General features: G+C 37.8%; 1 protein-coding gene and 1 long non-coding RNA gene across 2 annotated transcripts in view; one reads left to right on the top strand and one right to left on the bottom strand.

Annotated features, from left to right (window-relative positions):
• The window catches only part of FBXO40 (F-box protein 40), a 17,543-nt gene extending 10,642 nt beyond the window's left edge, over positions 1-6,901 (bottom strand). Inside the window, exons 1-2 of the mRNA XM_045502194.1 lie at positions 6,629-6,901; positions 6,408-6,517 (exon numbers count right to left, since the gene is read on the bottom strand). The gene's annotated coding sequence lies outside the window, so the exon portion shown is untranslated. The remainder of the gene's footprint in view (positions 1-6,407; positions 6,518-6,628) is intronic.
• Positions 6,869-18,833, top strand: LOC123610945. Its single transcript, XR_006718348.1, has 3 exons — positions 6,869-6,980; positions 10,233-10,349; positions 18,532-18,833. It is a non-coding gene; the product is annotated as an uncharacterized LOC123610945 (long non-coding RNA).

The raw sequence follows: 18,833 nt of genomic DNA, 5'->3' as shown, positions 1-18,833 counted from the left end.
GGAGCTACGCCAAATAAGTGACTTTGAGAGAGGACATGTACTGAGCAGAAAGACACAAAATTGTAGACTATCCTTTGGAGCAGTTTGACAGTGGAGGGGAGAAGAAAGATAAGTATAGCCTAAGGGTGTAAAAAATCATATCTAAGCCTTTTGTTGTATATCTAGGGGAAATTGTTCCCACTGAGATAAAGGACAATCCAAAATTCTTGATTGTCTAATTATTGCTGGGTAAGCATTGTGACCAATCATCCTGGTTTGCCTGGGACTTTCTTGGTTTTAGCTCTGAGGAAGCTTGATTTAACTCCCAGGAAGCCTCTTAGTGCCAGACAAACTTGGATACTTGATTGATCATCTTGTGTTGTAGCCACTTGGTCTTGCCCCAAATTGTTCAACTTATATATATCATTGGTTATCTTGTGACATAAGATGATTTGTTCTCCTAATCTCTGTTCCAATGCAATGACTGGATCCTTATCCTCGATGGTGTTTGTCTGACTTTCATAGACTGAGGGATTTTTCTGCATTTTGGATGCCAGGGAGAAAGAGAAATGAGATTTTAGTGCCTACCATGTGCCTTAAGTAACACCTCATTTAATCCTCACAATGACTATGTGATGTGGGTCTTACCCTTTATACTTTACAGTGGAACACAAAGAAGCCTAGGTTTGTCCAGCTTCAAACTCTGTACTCTTTGCTACATCACACTGTGTCCCTCAGAGACCCACAGAGACATGTGGTCTATCTCTGTGATTTGGGATGAAAGCAAGCCCATGACTAGAGCCCATCAGGGGAAGATCCTCCCTTCCTCCAGTTGGGGCACAGAATACATATATAATCTTTCCAGACTGTAGAGGAACTGGATGTTCATCATTCATAGGAAGCATCTTCATCCCTCTGATGACTTTTTTTTGGTCCTCGTCTGGACCATATTCCATACTGTGCCCCATCTGAACAGAGGAAATATGAAAAGTATCCATGTCCCATGGCCTTGAATTTGAGGTAGCATAAATATGAAAGTAAAGTTTTTAGGTTAGAATCTGTAGTATAATATAGATTCTGAGATTTAAACTCAAAAACCTACTAAGTTAAAGCACATACATTATAGAAACTCTTCATGGTGGAAAAAGTTGACAAAATTCAATGACAAAAACAATATATTTTTATCCAGGTGCCATTTCCTCCTTCAGTTTCTATGCTTCTAATGTTCACCTTTAAATTATTACTTCCTCACGATCTCGCGGTCCGTGAGTTCGAGCCCCGCGTCGGGCTCTGGGCTGATGGCTCAGAGCCTGGAGCCTGTTTCTGATTCTGTGTCTCCCTCTCTCTCTGCCCCTCCCCCGTTCATGCTCTGTCTCTCTCTGTCCCAAAAATAAATAAACGTTGAAAAAATTATTACTTCCTGGGGCACCTGGGTGGTTCAGTCAGTTAAGCATCTGACTCTTGATTTCAGTTCAGGTCATGTTCTCATGGTTGGTGAGTTTGAGCCTTGTGTCAGGCTTTGCCCTTGACAGTGCAGAGCCTGCTTGGGATTCTCTCTCCCTTTCTGCCTCTCTCTCTCTCAAAATAAATAAATAAACTTAAATAAGTAAATACATTCTCATTTCCTGTCTGAAAAGGCAATACATTCTCTCTTCTTAAAAATGAACTTCAATCAAGTCTATGGTCAAAACACCCTCTGAAACCCTCTCCCCAAATTATGTTTTAATGTTCCCCTAGATAGAGGAGATAGCAGTCAACATGAAATAATTTAGACTTAAATAGTTTTTAAAAAGTCTACACAGAACTAGATTTTACTCGTTGTACTGGATGCAGTTTAAGTGGAATGTGAATAGGTGAAAGGACCAGGTACATGAGTTTAAGTGATAGATATTCTTTACAAAAATAGGGGATAAGTTAGAACCTGGTAGGGGAGAAACATTTGATGCAAGTTGTGGTGCTGTGTGGACCACTCACAAAGGAGTAAATTAATAAGAAAAGGCAAGTCAGCTAGAACAGTGCCCCTTAAAGTGACCCACATACTGACCCACAGTGTCAGTATTACCTAGGAATTGGTTAGAAATGTAAACTATTGGGCCCTACCAAATCAGACCTACAGAATCGGAACTGCTGCATCCAGCTGATTCTGTTGTAAGCTCAAGTTTAAGAACCACTGAGCTAGAAGCTGGTTGATTTTGTGCTTCCAGTCACAGAGGAACTACTGCCCAGTTAGGTAGGAAGGCCTTGGGGAGAGATCTGAAAGGGCAGTGGGCAGTTCTGTCCATATCTTCCCATCTCCACCACCACTGCCTGGATCCAAGCACCATCATACTCATCCAGTCTGGTGCAAAAGCCTGTAATCAGTCTCACCCTTCCCATCTTGTGCTCTGTAATCTACATTCATCAGCAGAAGAGTGATTTCAATAACTTTTAACACCGGGTCATTATTCCCACTTAGAATCTCCAGTGGATTCCCATCACAAGGAGTAAATTCTGACACCCTTATCCTGGCCCACAAGGCCCTGCATCAGTGTCCCCTGCTGGCCTCCTTTACCTCACCTCTCCCTTGAGCACTTAGTTCTATCCTTGTCACTTAGTCCAGTGTAGGGACTTTGTGCTGGTTCTTTCTACTAAAATTCTCCCTTCACTCTTTATTTGTGTTATGGGCTCCTTCCTGCTGTTTAGATTTCAGCTGTTATGTTTCCTCCTGTGGAGGCCTTACCTGACACCCTCAAAATAAATTCATGAACACTGTCATGTGCTAGCTAAGTAATTTTTCACAAGTTAATTTCCCTAAAGCTAACTTATTCATTGATAAAATGGAACTCATAATACCCCATAGGATTATGACAAATGACATAGAGAAAGTGTCACTCAATTGTTAGTCCTTCCCCTATGAGGAAGGTCATTCCCATGGTCACTTCTGCATCCAGGTCTTATGTCTTCCCATTGCATCACTCCTGCCCCTCTTGGCCGGCCTTTCAGTATTCAGTTCTCCCTCAGGCCAATGTAGCTTATGTTCCACTGCCTGCTTAATCATCTTCAAACCCCATTTAAGAAAAAAGTCTTACCTTAGTCCCATAAGAATGTGAGTACCCTTAAACCACCCCCCCCCCCAACTATGGTGCCTTGTATTCACCACATTCATTCCTGAAGCTCTTAAGAATTCAAACAGTATGGCATCCATGCTGGAGGATCTTACAGATGTCACAAAGGCAGATTGAGGCATCTTTGCTTCCTAGGCCCAAGTTTGTCATCTTTATTATTTACCTACATACATTATTCTGTTCATTGAGCAAAAAGGGAAGATGTCAGCTAAAATTGGCTTCTCTCTTGCAATGGGCTGCAGGGTCAGTACCTTCTAAGGGAAGTTGCTATGATGGAGAGCCTGGGGATGAAGGCCATCAATGGAGCAGAAGTCATCTGGCCAGGAGAATGTGTTTGAGTGGGAAAGGAGATCTGACTGGAATACCAAAGAAGGAGAATACCCTCAAGGAATGTGCACAGTAGTTTCTGAGACACTGAGAGAGTGAGTACAGCCAATGTGCTCCTGGAACTCAATGTTTATTCAATAGGATTGAATTGAATGCAATAAAATAGAACCCTAAAGAAAACAGCTTTTTGAAAGAGCTGTGTGAGAGCAATTTGAGACAGATTTAGGAGGAAAGTTGTAATGATGTCAGATGTCTGCTAATTTGGGGCTTTTTAAAATTTTCTTGATTTTTAAAAAATATTTATTTATTTTTGAGACAGAGAGAAATAGAGCACGAGTTGGGGAGGGGAAGAGAGAGAGGGAGACACAGAATCTGAAGCAGACTCCAGGCTCTGAGCTGTCAGCACAGAGCCCGATGAGGGGCTTGAACCCACAAACCGTGAGATCATGACCTGATCTAAGCCAAAGTCGGGTGCTTAACCAACTGAGCCACCCAGGTGCCCCGTGGGTTTTTTTTTTTTAAAGAAAGAAAAAGAAATGTTTTCCATGTTATTATGTGAATGTAGCCTTAACTGAATGGAAAAGAATTCTGTGGGCTCAAGTTATAATAGAAACTCTGAATGCCGCCAGAATTGTTTTTCAGGAGGTTGTAGTACTTGTTCTAAATCTTTGCAGTCCTAAATCAGAAATCTGGATTGGGCACATAATCAGAAATCCTCTGCTCTGGAGCTTGTGTGTAGGAATCACCTGGGCAATCTTTTTAAAATGTGGATTTGGATCTGGTAGGATTGGGGCGGGGCCCGAGAGTCTTACCATGTAACAAGCTCCTGATGATGGTCTAAGAACCTCAGTTTGAAATCAAAGTGTCTAGTTTAACCTCTTCGTTTCGTACAAGAGAAGCTGAGGCCCAGAGAAAAGTGAAGTGTCTTTCCCTTGCTTCTCACCTTGATGTAATAGTGAGAATTCTGTGGAAAGCACAATGCCACACAGAGCTACCTGTGTTGTGGTGGTGGCCGAGAGCATGTGGGCAGCTTACATGGTACCAAGGGCAAAATAGGACAGAGCCTGGAAGAATGAGAAAGAGGTGGTGCCTGACTGTCACTGGCCAACAAGGTCATGAGGAGGCATATAGCAGGTATATTTAAATCACTGACTCAAGCAAAAGAGAATGGGATTAACAGATAATAGCTTTAACATTCTTTACTATAATTTTAAAATTAGTAGGCAAACAGGGTTGATGTCAGGGAGATATTTTTAGGCAAGGGCCCCTTTCAGCACCCCTCACATGATATCAGCAACTAACTATTTTGCCTCCTCATGTGGCTGGCCCTGGCGATAATTATTTATTCCTGAGCTTTATCTTCAGTGGAAGTGACAAGGTCAAAAGTTAAAGATCAGAGATATTCTTCAACTCTTAACCTGTTACCCAATTAATTAGTTACTTTAATTATACATTGTTAACCTGTTCCGCTGCTATGGTGATTTTAATTCTAGGGAAAGAAAGTGTATAAAGTTAAATACTAAAGTAATCACTTTGTCTCTTGAGATTTTAACACAACCAGTGGCTGATGATAATTCCCATACCTGGGTCCACAATCCTGGGCTTCTGGGTTATGATTCCAGCATTTTCATTATACCCTAGTTAATTCTCATATCTGGTGCTTGTGTTATTAGTATCAGTATTTTTAATTACTGTTTTGTATTGGCCAAGAAAGTGCTAATTAGCCAGATTATCTTGGGGTAGCTGTGAGGTAGCCTGTATGCTTGGTTACTCCTAAACCATCACGCCCCTGTCTTGCCAGCACAGCATCCCACCATATACCTTGAAGACCTTGGTACTGTGGAAACCCTGACAAAATTAAGGGAAGTTAGTCAGCTCTATACAATACATTGTCCCCAGCAAACAGGGATAATTATAATCTAGATGTCTACAGCACAGTTATGGGATATGTCTGGAGGTTACAGAGGCAGGAAGGAAGGAATCCAGGAGTTAGGGTATCTGGGTAGGTCTCTTTTTACTTGGCATTGGTAGCTTTAGCCTGTACACTGCAAAGTTCAGAGTGTACAGAATCCCTTTTGCTGCATAGGCTACTTCCTAGGATGTCCTTAGCTGAACTTTGAACATTAAAGCAAGTCCCAGAGGGAAACAAAATAAACACTGCACCCTTATCCCTGACAATTTATTGGTGCATGCAATGCTATGCAGTTATTTCAAAAACTAGAAATAATCTACATTAAAGCTTTTGATACTTCAAGTATCATTCATCATTTTCCCTTTGGCCCTCTGGATGTGCAAGCTCCAACTTTGTAATAATTTGGGGTTTGTGTGCAAAAGCCTATATAAATTTGTCAACTTGTAAAATGCTTTCACTTCTATTCCATGGATGCATTTTGGATTCAAGAGATTTAGAGAGGAGAGAACCACACTTAGGGAATATTGTTAAAGAAAAACAGGTTTTAAGCTCTATGAACAGAGTTTAAATAGCACATACAGTGAATATAATTGTGCTATATTATTAATTGGTAGTGTGACACAGGGGATGGAATTTAAGGTACATAGAATGGCAGGTAACGTAGCAAATGCTGACTGGTGAAAAGATCATAGCATTTGGACTTTAGAAAATAGAAATAGAAAATAGAAATAGAAATCCTTCTACCTATTCCCTCACCATCTTCTCCACCCTGCCCCAACCCCCCATCACTACTGTATAACTTTAGAGACATCACATAGCCACTTTGGTTGATTGTAGAAGAGAGAACGTAAGCTGTCAGAAAGCAGGTAATTTCTTCCTGCTCTAAGATTTTTGATTTAAAAGAAAAGTTTACATATGGCTGAGTCTCATTCTCAAAGCCCACCCCTTTCTCCGCCACATCTAACTAATTTGCTTAACAATCCTCTTGTTCAGAGCAAAAAGGTGGTGCGCAGCCCAGCTTCCATCTCCATGTTCATCACTCCACGTGTCCCCCTGGTGCACCTGCTCGCGTTTGAAGAGCTTACCTTAATGGCACGGGCGGAGTCAGCATCTGCTGCACCTGTGTCCCTTGATTGTGAACAAGCAGATCGCAGGAAGTGGCCGGGGTGCATCAGCTGCAGCAGAGGACAGAGTTCTGTTGAGGAGGCAGGGAAAGGAGAGAAAACTTCAACAGAAATAGTTCAAGTGTTTCGAAGTTAAAAATAAAACTATATCACAAGGGGCAATGTGACCAGGCTCAGCTTACGATTTTTTTCTTTCCCCTGTATTCATCAACACTTGGTCTCTACTGGAGTAGCATTTAGCAGGGGAAGCCGGAAGGGAAGTGAGCTTTTATATCAATAGGTTTTCTTTCCTTTGAGGAAGGAGGCAAATCTTTTTAAGAAGGATCATTTTCAAGGCCGGAGCAGCCTCTCAGACTCCTGTGCGTGCAGTCGGCAGATCCAGCTGTGCTCACTGTGGCTGGTGGAGCATTCAGGCCAGGCTGCTGCTCTAATTATAACCATGCTTTTCACCTAAACCCATCACTGGCTGAAGCAGCAACTTGTGCAAGTGACATGCGGTCCTGTTTCTGTTTCTCCTATTTCTTGTCATGACAAGTAAGTGGCTGTCCTCTCCTGGCCCTCTTCTTTCCCCCACGGCCGGGAAAGGGAGGGTTTGTAAATCAGAAATCAGGCACAGTGTTAATTAAATCCAGTGTGAGAGAATCTGCGGTGGTGGGTGCTTTGCTTTTACTTTGTCCAACTTCCTCTTTTTACACAAAGAGACAGAGGTTTAGAAAAGTAAATTGTCCATCCAAGGTCACACAGCTGGCTGGTGGAAAGACTCAGTTCTTCTCACTCTGAGTCTGGGGCTCTTCTTTACTTCCTCTTCAAAGAAACCCTTTTAGCTATCTTTTAAGGAAAGCAAATATATAATCCTGGCTTCACTAATTTATGTATGTGGCCGAATTACTTAACCACTCTCTCCCTCAGTTTTCCCAATTGTGAAATGGGGATGAAAATACTTGGTGTGACTATGTGTTAGTAAGCTTACACATTAATGCATTAATATATGTAGAGCGCACAAATGATGCCCAGAACATACCAAGTGTTCACCAATGCTGTTATTTGAATATATGGACCAAAGACAGATACAGAATTTGCCTTTCCCTGGATTTTTCCGTGCACATATGTCCACATAGGTAAACTTATTTAGGGGTGAACAACGAGCAGTTGAAAATTATAAAAATTTTACATATTGATCTTGTGTCCTGAAACTTTGCTTAACTTGTTGATTAGTTCTAATAGTTTTCTTATGGATTCCTTAGGATTTTCTATATGCAAGATCATGCCATCTGTGAACAGAGATATTTTTACTTCTTCCTTTCTAATTCAGATGCCTTTTATTTCCTTTTCTTGCCTGACTGCACTGCCTAAAACTTTAAGCACTGTGCTAAATAAGAGTGATGAATGTGGCCATCCCAAATTTGTTTCCTGTTTTCTTTTTTTAATGTTTATTTGTTTTTGAGAAAGAAAGAAAGAGAGAGAGAGAGAGAGAGAGAGAGAGTCAGTAGGGAAGGGTCAGAGAGACAGTCCAGGCTCTGAGCTGTCAGCCCAGACTCTGAAGTAGGGCTCGAACCCACCAACCGTGAGATCATGACCAGAGTCGAAGTCAGATGCCTAACTAACTGAATCATCCAGGTACCCGTCTTGTTTTTGATCTTAGGGGAGAAGCAGTCAGTCTTTTGCCATTATGATGTTACCTGTGGGCATTTTGTAGATGACCTTTATCAAGTTGAAGAAGTTGGAAAGTTTATCCCAATTTGTTGAGTTCTTTTTCATGAAAGTGTAAGGAACTTTGTCAAATGCTTTTCTGTGTCTATTAAAATGATCAAGTGACTTTGTCCTTTATTCTACTAATATGGTATAGTACACAGATTTTTTTTATGTTGAACCAACTCTGCATTCCTAGATGAACCCTATTTGGTCTGGTATATAATCCTTTTTATATGTTGCTGGATTTGGTATTCTAGTATTTTGTGGAGGATTTTTGCATCTATATTCATAAGGGATATTACTTTGTAATTTTTTCATGATGTCTTTGTTCCATTCTGGTATCAGAGTAATGTGGTCTTATAGAATGAGTTAGAAAGTGTTCTCTTCTTGTTTTTTGGGGGAGAGTTTGTGAAAGATTGTTGTTAATTCTTTAAATGTTTGGCAGAATTTAGTAGTGAAGCCATCTAGGCCTGGACTTTTCTTTGTGGGAAGTTTTTGATTATTAACTCAATCTCTTTATTTGTTAAAGCTCTATTCACATTTCTATTTCTTGTTTAGTCAAATTTTGTATTTTGTGTCTTCCTAGGAAATTTTCCATTTCATCTAAATTATCTAATTTGTTATGAATAATTGCATAATTTTGTAATTTGTATAGTATTCCTTTACAATGCTTTTTATTGTTGTAAGGTTGGTAGTGGTATAATCTTTCACTTATGATTCTAGTAATTTGAGTCTTCTTTTTTATTTATTTTCTTTTGGTTTTGGTCAATCTATCTAAAGATTTATGATTTTTTTTATCTTGTCAAAGAACTAGATTTTTTTCCCTTTCAATTATTTAAAAAAATCTTTTGGGGCGCCTGGGTGGCTCAGTCGGTTAAGCGTCCAACTTCGGCTCAGGTCATGATCTCGCAGTCTGTGAGTTCAAGCCCCGCGTCGGGCTCTGTGCTGACTGCTCAGAGCCTGGAGCCTGTTTCAGATTCTGTGTCTCCCTCTCTCTCTGACCCTCCCCCGTTCATGCTCTGTCTCTCTCTGTCTCAAAAATAAATAAACGTTAAAAAAAATTTTTTTGAGGATACTTGACAAACAATATTACATTAATTTTAGATATAAAACATAGTGATTCAACATCTCTGTATGTTACATCTCTATGCTCAAGTGAAGCCACAATTTGTCACTGTACATTGCTATTACAGTACTAGTGACTATATTCCCCATGCTGTCCCTTTTATTCCTGTCATTTAGTTATTCCATAACTGGAATCCTGTGTTTCCCTTCCCTTCTCCCATTTTGCCTGTCACTTAAGGTTCCTTCCCTCTGGCAGCCATCAATTTATTCTCTATATTTATATGTCTTATTTGCTTTTGGTTTGTTTATTTATTTGTTTTGTTTTTAGATTCCACTGATAAGTGAAATATATGGTATTTGTCTTTTGTGCCAACATGGATGGGTCTAAAGGGTATTATGCTGAATGAAGTAAGTCAGACTGAGAAAGAGCTAGCTTTTGATTTTATTGACTTGCTGTATTGTTTTTCTTTTCTTTATTTGATTTATTTCTGCTCTAGTGTATATATTCTTCCTTCTGCTTACCTTGGACTTAGTTTGCTTTTCTTTTTCTAGTTTCTGAAGGTATAAATTTATTGGTTTGAGGGTAAATCTATGGAAACACTAAAGGGATCAGTGGTTGCTAGAGGTTAGGGGAGACAGAGGGATAAATAGATAGAACACAGAGAATTTTTAGGGCAGTGAAATTATCCTATAAGATACTATAATGATGGATACATGTCATTATACATTTGTCAAAATCCATGTAATGTACACCACCGAGAGTAAACCTTAATGTAAACTATGACTTTATGTGATGGTATGTCAATGTAGGTTCATCAATTGTAACAAATGTACCTATCCCTCCCGATAATGGGGGAGGCTATATATATGAGGGAGCAGGGAGTATATGGTAAATCTCTGTACCTTTTGCTTGATTTTGCTATGAACCTAAAACTGCTCTAAAAAATAAAGACTATTAAAAAAATCAAAAGTAAAAAAAAAAAAAAGGCAAAAAATGTCACAGCCTAAGGGCCAATGTTTTTCTCCCAGGTCTGCAGTCTTGCTCTGCAAGATCCCTCTGCAGTGATCCAGGATGTGATGGGTAACAAAGACCTGCAAACCTGCTACTGCTAGTGTCTGTTAGTTTCCCCAGTAAATATTTACCTAGTTGTTATTATTATTATTATTATCATTATTATTATTATTTACCAGGTTATTAGCATAATTTCTTCCATGATTTATTAATTACTTAGAAATGTACTCTTTATTTCTAAATGGAGAGAGAAGTTGAAGTTTCTTCTAGTCAAATTGCCTTATGACTTAAAAAAAATGCTGCTTATATGTTATTGGTTCATTTAAGTTTAAGATACACTTTGTGGTCTAGTACATGATCATTATGTGCTTGAAAATAATGTGTATTCTCTATCATTTGGATGAAGAAATCTACTTCTTTTAAGTCAAGCTTATTCACTGTGTGGTTAAAAACCTTCTCTATACATACTGAATTTTAATCTATTTGGCTCGGCAATTGTTGAGTATTATATTAAAATGTTCCATTACAATTATGTGTTTAAGTTTCCCCCAGAATTGTGTTAACTTTTCTTTATATGTCTTGGGAATACGTTGTTAAATAGATACAAATGCAGAATTATTCTATTTTTCAGGTTAATTGTTCCTTTTGTCCTTGTCTAATATATTTTTACTTTTAACCAAGTGTTTTGCCTTAAAGTATAACTTGACAGATATTAATATATTTATTCAAGCTTCCTTCCTATTTAAAAAAAGTTTATTAATTTGAGATACCATTTTTTAAACATAGGATTTTGTAGCTATAAATTTCCTTCTAAGTACTGATTTAACTTCCTCTCATATGTTTTGGCATGTTGTGTTTTTGTTTTCATTTGTCTCTGGGTATTTCCTAATTTTCCTTGTGATTTTGTCTTTATCTATTGGTTATTTAGGAGTGTAATTTTTAATATTCATGTATTTGGGAATTTTGAGAATTTTCTTTTGCTATTGATTTTATTATTCAGTTTGGAGAACAGAATTTATGACTTAAATCCTCTCAAATTTATTATTTTATGGCCTCAAAAGCCTTTTATCCACAACATCTCCTATATCCTTTATTCGATTCCTAGATCCTTACATATTTTTCATTGAGAGGTATTTATTTTATTATGTTTTGTTTTATTATTGGTTTTGGGGACATGCTATTAATTTTGTAGGTTGATCATGTACTGGAAAACTTGCTGAACAGTAATTCTAAAATCCTGATAGTTGATTTTGTCAATTTTCCTAGATAATCATTTCATCTTCAAAATCTGTTGTATTTCTTTCTATGCCAGTTCATACGTTTCTTAGTACTTATGGATTCATATATTAAAACTAATGGTGATTGTGATTTCCCCTTAAATTTTGACTGAATATATCTATTAGAAAACCCTAGGCCCTAAATACTGGTGATAAAATATAAGTTTATATACTGCTCCCATTAAAGGTTAATGACCAACCCAGCCCTGCTGCTGACCCTTTAAAAAAAAAAAAAAGCCTAAGGTAGGAATATTACTCAGCCATAAAAAAGAATAAAGTCTTGCCATTTGAAACAATGTGTATGGAGCTAGAGAGTATTATGCTAGGTGAAATAAGTCAGAGAAAAACAAATACCATATAACTTCACTCATATGTGGAATTTAAGAAACAAAACAGACAGGCAAAGGGAAGAGAGAGAGAGAGAGTCAAAGCAAGGAACAGATTCTTAATTATATAGAACAAACTGATGATTACCAGAAGGGAGGTAGGTGTGGGGGTGGATTAAATAGGTGATGAGGATTAAGGCGCTTGTTGTGATGAACACAAGATGATGTATGGAGCTGTTAAATTGCTATATTGTACACCTGAAACTAATATGACACTATATGTTAACTAACTGGAATTAAAATAAAAACTTGAAGTATACTCCTCTAGGATTTCTATGGTTTCATGGCTCACATTTAGGTCTTTAATCCATTTGAATATATTTTTGTGTATGATGTAAAAAAGTGGTCCAGTTTCATTCTTCTGTGTGTTGCTGTCCAGGTTCCCAGAACCACTTGAAGAGACTCTTTTTCCCATTGGATATTCTTTCCTGCTTTGATGAAGATTAGTTGATCATATAGTTGTGGTTCATTTCTGGGTTTTCTATTCTATGTATCTATTTTTGTGTCAGTACTATACTGTCTTGATCATTACAGCTTTGTAATATTGAAGTCTGGAATTGTGATGCTCCAGCTTGCTTTTCTTTTTCAAGTTTGCTTTGGTTATTTGGGGTCTTCTGTGGTTCCATACTAATTTTAAAATTGTTTGTTCCAGCTCTGCGAAAAATGCAGTTGGTGATATGATAGGGATTGCACTAAATGTGTAGATTGCTTTGGGTAGTATAGACATTTTAACAATAGTTGTTCTTCCAATCCGCAAGTATGGAATGTCTTTCCATTTCTTGGTGTCATATTCAACTTCTTTCATCAATGTTTTCAGAACATGGGTCTTTCACCTCTTTGGTTAGGCTTATTACTAGGTATTTTATTATTTTTGGTACAATTGTAAATGGGATTGTTTTCTTAATTTTTCTGCTTCTTCATTATTGGTGTATAGAAATGCAGCAGATTTCTGTACATTGATATTGTATCCTGCAACTTTAATGAATTTGTGTATCAGTTCTAGCAATTTTTTGGTGGAGAACACAGGTAGCAATCTCTTTGACACTGGCATTGCAACTTCTTTCTAGATATATCTCCCAATGCAAGGGAAACAAAAGCAAAAATAAACTATTGGGACTTCATCAAAATAAAAAGCTTCTGCACAGCAAAGGAAACAATCAACAAAACTAAAAGTCAACCCATTGAATGGGAGAAGATATTTGCTAATGATTAGATAAAGTATTAATACTCAAAATATATAAAGAACTTATAAAACTCAACACCCTGCCCCAATAATTCGATTTAAAAATGGGCAGAAGACCTGAACAGACATTTCTCCAAAGAAGACATTAGGAGGGCCAACAGGCACATGAAAAGATGCTCAACATTATGGATCATCAGGCAAATACAAATCAAAACTACAATGAGATTTCACCTCACACCTGTCAGAATGGCTAAAATCAACAACACAAGAAACAACAAATGTTGGCAAGGATGCGGAGAAAGGGGAACTCTCTTGCACTGTTGGTGGGAATGCAAACTGGTACAGTCACTCTGGAAAACCGTATGGAGCTTCCTCAAAAAGTTAAAAATAGAACTGCCCTACAATTGAACTATTAAGTATTTACTAAAAGAATAAAAATACTAATTCAAAGAGATACACGCACCCCAGTGTTTATGGCAGCATTATATATAATAGCCAAATTATGGACACGGCTCAAGTGTTCATTGACTGATGAATGGAAAAAGAAGATATGGTGTTTGTTTGTTTGTTTGTTTATTATATAATGGAATATTCCTCAGCCATCAAAAAGAATAAAGTCTTGCCATTTTCATTGATGTGGCTAGAATTAGAGCAAAATAAGTCAGTCAGAGAAAGATAGGTACCATATGATTTCACTCATATGTGGAATTTAAGAAACAAAACAAACAAGCAAAGGGATAAAAAAGAGAGAGGCAAACCAAGAAACAGACTTCTAACTATAGAGAACAAACTGATGGTTATCAGAGGGGAGGTGGGTAGGAGGATGGGTTAAATAGGTGATAGGGATTGAGGAGTGCACTTGTTTTAATGAGCACAATGTGTTGTATATTTTGTTGAATTACTATATTGTACACCTGAAACAAATATTGCATTGTTGACTAACTGGAATTTAAATAAAAACTTTTAAAATCCTAAAAAAAAAAAAATAAAATAAAAAATAAAAACAAAATTAAAAATTAACTAATTAAAAGTTTAAGATAGTTTTGAGAAGAGGGAATTTTGGAGTCTCTTTGGCCATCTAAGGAATTCAGAAGGCCTATCTCCTGGGAGAGTTGTGGGTCTGATGTGTAGAACTGAGCTATACTTGTTAAAGTATCTCTAGTTTTTACACTTCTGTGGGAATCAAAGTGACACTGACCCATACATTTGGGTTTAGAAGCACACAAAGGAAAGAAAAGAGGCATGTATAAGAGACAAGAACATTTTTCTATATGATCTGATATTTATTTGTACTTTGATCAGAGAAATCCAAACTCCACCACATTGGAGTTATTCTAGAATTCCAGGCAATCTCTTAGACTGCAAAGCCCAGCTTGTCATACTCGACCTGATTTGTCCAGGAGATAGACCTACAGCTGGACCAGCACAGATGTGGAGAGAGGAACTCTTTTCTTCTAGCTGGGATCTTGTTGGTGAGGGATACTTCTATAGACAATGAAAAGAATGGCAGGATGTCTCACTCTCATCAGGAAAACTGTACACTTTCATGATTTAGGCTATGTCATAGGTATCAGCGTACAAAGCAAGACACTGAGGCCACTAGCTTCTCCAACTAAGGATTTTACATTTGGATATCTCAGTGATGAGAGTCCCATGCCCAGTTGAAAGGGCCTAAGGGCTGATGTGGAAAGGAGCTACAGAAATCTGAAACTGCAGGAAGAAAAATAATGAAGACTGATTGACTTTGTGGTTGAGATGTGCACATTCTTGGATGGAAGAGTCTGGTTTGGTTGCTTTAGTAGTTGCTGCTGCTGCTTCCTCAATTTGAATTGTTGGTTCCTGAACCAGATACAAGAGTGGGAGAAGTGGGAGGATTATGGCCAGTGAATGGAGGATTTTGGGGCTTGTCTGGAGTGGAAAAAGCCAAATTATAATCCTCATGTCCTCTCCAAGTCCTCATGACACTGAATTCTGAGAGAGCAGAGATGGGCATGAGTGAAGGGACATCAAGGAATCAGGACTGGGACCCCAGAGAAGGAAGAAGAAAAAAAAGGGGATTGTTTCAGAGGTTGTTCTGGGACTTTAGAGAAGGTTTCCTGAACTCTAGAGAAGAGAAGCTAGTCCTACCAGGGAGGTGAGGATTATAGTAAGGAATAGTGTAAGAAAAACTTTGGGGCCTTAGCAGAATCAGAGGTTGAGGGGAGCTCTTTGTCTCTTGGTAGCATTATGAATTAAACAGATTGCAGGGATTTACTTGAGAAGACCCTAAGTCAGGAGTATGAATAAGAGTCCTACCTCTATTTGAGCTCTACAGTACGAGAACTCTGAAGTTCTAATTCCAGCTATACTGCTTATTCTTGTATCTGTGATCCAATCACTTTGCCCCTGAACCTCAGTTTTCCTCATCTTTTAAACTGGATGATAGCAAGGCCAACATATGCGATGTGCCCAGTTCAGTACTAGTGCACAGTATGTATATTGAAATATTATTATTATGTTATGACAGAAATTTCCAGACTGTGGTTTGGATGAAGGTACCAAGCACACTTCAGGGGATCAGACAGACCTTTACTATTGACTTGGGTAAGTTGAGTTTCGAAGGTGATTCCTCCTGGGGATTTTAATCTGGAAACATGGTGTGGATAAACAGAGTCTCCAACTCTTCATGCTGTGTGTGGGCAAATGAGGTGTGTTTTTGGTACTTCTTCCATTACACCACCTCCTTTCCTAAAAACTCTCAAGAAACCACAACTGTGAATTTTCCATGACTTCCTTCAACACGGCTTGGACTTTAGGAGATAAAGGTCCCAGGTCTTGACTCTGGGTGGCTGAACCCTGTGTAACAGTGCTTTGTCCTCTGTTTTCTGAGATTTAGTTTTTTCCTCTGGGAAAAGTTACCTCTTAACTTTCTCCCTATCCAGTTTGTTCACTCTGGGACATGACTCCTTTGAGTTTCAGTTTGCCCTGAACTGAAAACAGAAAACCCCCTTCTCTGGTACTCTGTCCACCCTACATAACCTCAGGATAGTGGACAATGGTTTCCCTCTTCTTTTTCACACTTTTGTTTCTGTTAAAAACTAGGAAGAAGGTGCATCTCCCTGCACCTGAATATAACACACTCTTCAAAGTGGGTTTTCTCTCTTTGCTTATTTATTTTGGAACTTGATCCATCTTGTCTTGTAAATAGGGTTTTTCTTTTCCAGGATTTCTGAAGCTCTAATTCATTGCCCTGGGAAAAAGTTCATAAAAATAAGACATTACTAAATTCATGCTGGCAATCAAAAAGTTATAGAGTATTTTTTTAAAATGGCAATTGAGAGAAAGGAAAATTTCTAAGAAAATACAATTACCATAATTTACTAAAAACAATAACTGCAGAACCTGAATAAACTAAAAACTACATAAAAACATAAGATATATTATGGAATTCAAGACAATTCTGTGCTATATGGAATTCAAGGCAATGCTGTTATATGCCCATTTCAATAAAAGAAGGAATGGTTTTCACTTGAACTTCACTTCTTATATTTGAAGTCCATAACACCAGTACTAAACCCAAGCAAGAATAAACACCATAAGTTTTTTAAAATTAATGTTTATTTATTTTTGAGAGAGGCAGAGAACAGCACACAAGTGGGACAGGGGCAGAGAGAGAGGGAGACACAGAATCAGAAACAGGCTCCAGGCTCTGCACTGTCAAAGCACAGAGCCTGACGCAGGGCTAGAACTCATGAGCTATGAGATCATGATGTGAGCTGAAGTTGGATCCTCAACCAACTGAGCCGCCCAGGTGCCTCAAGAATAAATTCTATAAACAAAGCTACAGACTATGCTAATTAGGAACATAGATGTAAATAACCTATATGAAATATTCTATACTTACAGTATCTAATTTATTTTTGAGATTCATATATATGTATTTGAAATCAAATATGTAAAATATTAATTTATATTGATTTTTCTACTCATATTTTATAAAATTATTCTATTCAAACTTAGGTAGTTGATATCTTCATCAATACTCTGAGATTACTCTTTTCATTAAGCTGTATAGTTTTACTGAGCGCACAATCTTACTTCCAATGGAGTTGTATGTGATACAGCACTTTCAGAATGTGTTTTTGGAATGCTATTACTGGGAATTTTGTTCTAGGTTACAAGAATATACTATTAAGATAACTGTTTTGCCTCCACATTCATCCTTTAGGGGTGCATCCTTGATCTCTACAAACTTCTAGTTACTATTTGGCTTTAAAACAGGAAAATGGTTTATTTGGGTAAGTTATGTACGGACACAGTACAAAATTGAAAACAACTTTGTTCCTTAGCTCTCTAGAGCTGTTTTGTTCAATACAGTAGCCACTACCCATCATGGCTGTCAAGTACATGATATGTGGCTAGTCCACTGAGTTACTGGATTTTTAATTTTATTAAATTTTAATTTAAATTTAAAAACAGATACTCAATCCAGTTACTGGTCACTTTTTTAGTATATTTAGAACAACTTGGGTCTACTTTTTAAATTTTTTTAACATTTATTTTTGAGAGACAGAGAGACAGAGCACGAGTGGGGGAGAGGCAGAGAGAGAGAGGGAGATACATAATCCAAAGCGGGCTCCAGGCTCTGTGCTGTCAGCACAGAGCCGACACAAGGCTTGAACGCCTGAAACTTGAGATCATGACCTGAGCCAAAGTCGCATGCTTAACCGACTGAGCTACCCAGGCACCCCTTTGGTCTACTTTTTAAATTAAATTTTATGAACTCTAAAAGCATATTAAGTATTTATGATGAAAATTTAGCATCTAGGTTGAGATATGCTGGTAAGTATAAAGTATTCATTGGATTTCAAAGTCTTAATATGAACAAACGAATGTAAATTATTTCATTGGACTGTACGTGGCCTAGCAAAGTATCATTACAGTTTAAGATGTTAAATTCTGAGGGTGCCTAAGTGGTTCAGTCAGTTGAGCGTCAGGCTGTTGGTTTCTACTTAGGTCATGATCTTGTGGTTCGTGAGTTTGAGCCCCACATGGGACTCCGTTCTGGCAGTACAGAGCCTGCTTGGGATTCTCTCTCTCCCTCAGTCTGCCCCTCCCCTACTTGCACATGTGCACATGTAAAAAACTATAACATGTTATTTCTGTATTACATATATATTGTCTGATTTAATTATGCATTAAAAGTAAGGGTAAAGGCTTTACATTTCTTATCTGTGCATGCAAACACACAACATATAAAAGTAAATTAAATGAAGAAAAAAACTTATAGGTGATAAAAAGAAGGAAAAGATTAAACTTTGTGTGTGTTTTTAGCTTTTTATATACTCATATCATTATTAATGTATGTGTTTATTTGAAATATTCTTTTTAGTAAAACTGTAGCAATATTTTTGCATCTAAGCTTTGTGCCCTTATCTTGGTGTAATAACTAGTCTCTTCTGATACCTATTATTTGTGTTTTTCAAATGAGTCTTGGAGCTTTGATTGTGACTTGCCACTTATCCATGGGAAGATGCAGAGATGCAGAAGAAAGACAGCGGGGAATCATCAGGGCTTAAGAAGAGGAGAAGCCTCAAAACATCAACACGTATACATTGGAAAGTTCAGAAGACCATTCTGAGAAAAGATACTTTTGCACATGTAAAAGCTGAAAGAATCCATCAACAACAGACTTTCACTATAGGATATGTTAAAGGCCATTCTTCAGACAGAAGGAAATGTATATCTGGTTAAGAACTTGCATCTGGAATATCTAATAAACACATCTCAAAA

The sequence above is a fragment of the Leopardus geoffroyi genome, chromosome C2 (assembly GCF_018350155.1).
Source record: "Leopardus geoffroyi isolate Oge1 chromosome C2, O.geoffroyi_Oge1_pat1.0, whole genome shotgun sequence".
Classification (NCBI taxonomy): Eukaryota; Metazoa; Chordata; class Mammalia; order Carnivora; family Felidae; genus Leopardus; species Leopardus geoffroyi.
The sequence above is the reverse complement of the archived record's forward strand: the minus strand, read 5'-3'. Positions and strand labels throughout refer to the sequence as shown.